We start from the raw sequence: 4,270 nt of genomic DNA on the forward strand, positions 1-4,270 counted from the left end.
GTCCTTTACTTTTAGCACACTCCACCAGAATGGAGAGGAAGCTTTTGTAGAGTGGAAGCAACTCTTGCCCACAAAGTTAGAGTTCCTGAATCATGGACCACAAGGAAACTTTCACGAGACAATGAGTTTTTTTGTTTCGTGCCCTTCTTCAAAGGTGGACCATGCATTGATGGCTTTAGGTCATATTAGGGGGGAGGGGTTCACCCTGGTTGTTAATCACTGGGATCAAACCAGAGACCTGCCCCCCAACAGCCTCAAATATAAAGTGAGTTTAAGTCCCTGTGATCCTCCTTTATTATGTTGGAACCCGGCAGCTATCGCTTGTTTAGTGTCGGGGTTCTGTGTTCCTTTCTGGGCCAGCCGTTCTAGTTCCAAGTGGGAGGATTTAACAAGTTTTGACCTTAGCATTTTCTGCGAAGACCTTGCACTCATTCCTGATCTCATTAAAGTATCTTTAGGTCCTCATACGTACACTGTTAGGGTTATTGTAAACTTCTCTTCACCTCATATACCAAACTTCAATGATCTCTCCTCCTTTGATAGCCAAGGTGAAGACGGGGACGACTGGGAGTTCTGGTCTGGGAATCCCAGTCCCAACGGTCGTGCTGACCCAGCTCCGGTGGTGCATCCTGGTTCGCAGGAGGGTAGTAACTCTCTAGACCAAGGTAACTATAGGTCTAGGGGCGGCTTTACCCAGCCTCAAAAATGCTTGACTAGGTCGTCTGGCTTATTGCTGTCACCGTCTCCTCAACGTTCACATTTGCTCCGTAAGTGGATTGACATCTCTCTTAAACTATATCGCCCTGGTCCCAATCTCCTGCAAATCCTAACGGCTCTTAACCTCACCAAGCCTTGGATGGAAGCTATGAGAACCTCCTCTATCTCAGGTTCGTGGCTTCCCCTTTCTCCTGAGACGTCCAAAAATGTATCTGTGATTATGGTGTCCGCCGCTCCTTTTTGTATTCCAACGCCCCCAATGCTGAAAAAAAGGTCTATCACAGAGCTTCCTGACACGTGGCTCGTCTCAGTTAATAGAGTGTTTGATCACGTTATTGAGAATCTTTCTGCTCCCGTCCACGAAGAGCTGCAGTCTTCGTCATAAAAGGCAGTGAAGAGAAGCCCTCGGCTCCACTTAAAAAAACTTAAAAGTGCTTGGTTTGGAGTCAGCCCTTAAAGAGGAGGACATCCTTTTTATTAACTCACTCACGTCAGGCGACCTCTTATCCTTGAGCAAAATATGCGGCTTTCATTTTACGAACTCTGGAGATTTGTCCGCGGCTGACAAACTAAAGGAACTTGAGGTTCAAAGATGCAAGACAAGAGGAAGCTTGCTGGATTTGGTGGGGAAGGTTTGATAGGAATATGTGTGTCATCAGTGTTTTGGAAATCAGAATGCTTTTGAGAGTAATCAGATATGTTGGGTTGCTTATATGCTGTTTGGACATAGCCAGAGCTAAGCCTTTCAGGCTGTTTTGTATGCTTTTCATCAAGATAGTTGTAAATATACTAGAGGCGTGAGGCATCGGTGTTGCAAATGTGCTCTGTCGACAAACTGAATCTCATTTTTGGGATTACTCACTTGGCTTTAAATACAACAGTAAATCCTTGTTGATAATGGTTGTCGTTAACCTCAAGTGGGGATGGTTGCACCCCTTAAGATATTCTTTTTCTGTGTGGGAAATCAAGTTAGAATGCTAGTACTGAGTTGGAATGTGCGAGGTATGGGTCTAGCCTTAAAAAGACGTAGCATCAAACAGGTGGTTAGAGAATCCAACTTTGGAGTCTTATGCCTTCAGGAAACAAAGCTTAAAACCATAAATCAGCATATTATTAGTGCAGCTTGCGGGAATAGCTTTGAACAGTGGCATGTGCGGTATGCAGCAGGATCGGCAGGGGGTATTTTAACTCGTTGGAACACTGAGCTGGTGGAAGGTTATCCTATACACATGGTCATTACTCCATTAGCTCGTTGTTCACTCTCAAAATAACTGGTCAAAAATTTGTTCTCACAAATGTGTACGGCCCAAATGACCTTTAAGAAAGGAAGCACTTCTTTTAGGAATTGAGTTATATCAAAAAGCTCATTGATGAGCCATGGGTCTTGCTGGGAGACTTTAATGTGACCAGATATAGCACAGACCGAGTGGGAGCACAAAGCAGCTTGGTGGAAGCTAGGAAGTTTAATCGATTGTTGAGTCGTTTGGAGCTAATTGAGATTAGCACTACTAATAGACGCTTCACTTGGACAAACTATAGGGTCACTCCTAGTCTTGCCAAGTTGGATCATTGCTTTGCCTCCATCGATTGGAACTTGGACTTTCCTATGGCTCATCTCTCCATTCTCCCTCGGCCGACCTTTGATCACACACACTTATCCCTAAACTTCTCAGCTCTCTCTGCTGCTCAGAATGAGAGGGTTTCATAATTTCTTGTAGTGTTTGTCATGCATCAAATTAAAATGGATATTTTTTAGAGTGCTTTCTTGAGTTAATGTAGTATTCATTTTTTTCCCCACATTTTTTTCTTCACTGCAATGCTACTGATCGAGCAGCTACATTGTTATGAAGTTTGGTACAAAATAGAAGTGTGACTGCAGAAAGAAGAGTTCAGTTATTAAGCATTATATCTCATTAAGATAATAAAATGATGTTTGACTTATTCCGACCGACCTTGCTATTTTAAATAAACAAATAAATACATTTTAACTTCGTGGGTTTGCACGGTAGCACAAATCTTCTTTCTAAATTGTCCAAATATTTTTTTTGACATTTTTATTTGTAAGTATTTGGTAACTAGAGCTAATACATGTGGACAAGCTATTAAATGGAGTCTAATCAAAGTTGGCAATCCATGGCTATATTATTTGAGGGGTGAGGATTGGAATTCGATGATGCTTCACTTGGTCCAATGCAACTTGCTAAGTGGATATACTCAACTTGCAGTAAATCTCCACATTCTTTTTAACAACATGGAATTCCATGATTTCTTGTAGCGTTAGTCATGTATCAAATGAAAACAGATATTTTCTAGAGTGGTTTCTCGAGTTATGTAGTATTCGATTTATTCCTATATTGTTTTTTCTTCCCTGGAACTCTATAAATCGGGCAGCTCCAACATTAAAAAATTTGGAACAGAAAAAAGTGCAGAAAGAACATATTAGTCATTATGAATTATGTTGGTGCAAAAATCCACTTACGTCGGAGAAGCTGGAGTCGTAGTCACCGTCGGGACCTGCAAAAGAAGTCTAAACCGGAGGTGGGGTTGCTCCGACAAGACCCTCCGACGCTCAATTCAGTTCTCTGCCTCAACAAGAATGGAGTGCTCGAACGAAAATTTTTAGCAGAGTTTCTAGGTAAAAATGGGAGCTTATAGAATAACGTATCTGGGATTCTCCTTTTATAGACGGAGGGGGCAACAAACTGATGGTGATGCCTGTAACCGTCTGGTAGTGGGCCGCCCATAGTCAGGGAAAGTTTGTTGCGGAGAGTAGTGGGGTGGACCCGTGGGTATTACCGGGGCGTGCCATGTGGAGTCTGCCACGAGGAGTGGAGCGGCGTCCGTTGTCGCGACTTGCTAGAGGATAGAAGAATCGCACGGTATCCGTCGCAGGAAGTGGAGCAGAACTGTGGCCATTATTACGGCCTGCCAGGGAGTGATGGAGCTGCATGAAATCCGTCGCAGGAGGTGGAGCAGGGTCGTGGAGTGATGGAGCCGCGCGGAATCTGCCGTGGAGCAGGGAATGGAGCAGAATCGCAGCTGTTACTGCGGTGCGCCAGGGGATGAAGGTCTGTCGGCTGAAGTCCGGCTGGAGTGTCTGGCGGAGAGAGGTAGTTAGCCATCCGTCCGAGAGGAACTCGGAATCCGGTTTCGGCAGAAGCTCGGATGGAGTCTTCCTTCAGTCACAGTCGGAGGTGGAGTCCGGCTCCCGTAGGGGTCTGGGCAGAGTATCCTTGCTGTTGGAGTCGTGGGCGGAGTCCGGCTCCCGTAGGAGTTCGGGCGAAGTCTGCTTGCAGCCGTTGGAGTGGGGGACGGAGCCCGGCTCCCGTAGGAGTCTGAGCGGAGTCTCCCTGCAATTAAAGTCAGGTGCGAAGTCTAGCTTCCGTAGGAGTCCGGACGGAGCTTACCAGCAGTTGAAGTTGGTGACGGAGCCCGGCTCTCGTAGGAGTCCGGGCGGAGTCTTCCTTGCGGTTGAAGTTGGGGATGGAGCCCGGCTCCCGTAGGAGTCCGGGCGGAGTCTTCCTGCAATTAAAGTCAGGTGCGAAGTCCGGCT

The sequence above is a fragment of the Elaeis guineensis genome, chromosome 13 (genome assembly GCF_000442705.2).
Source record: "Elaeis guineensis isolate ETL-2024a chromosome 13, EG11, whole genome shotgun sequence".
Lineage (NCBI taxonomy): Eukaryota > Viridiplantae > Streptophyta > Magnoliopsida > Arecales > Arecaceae > Elaeis > Elaeis guineensis.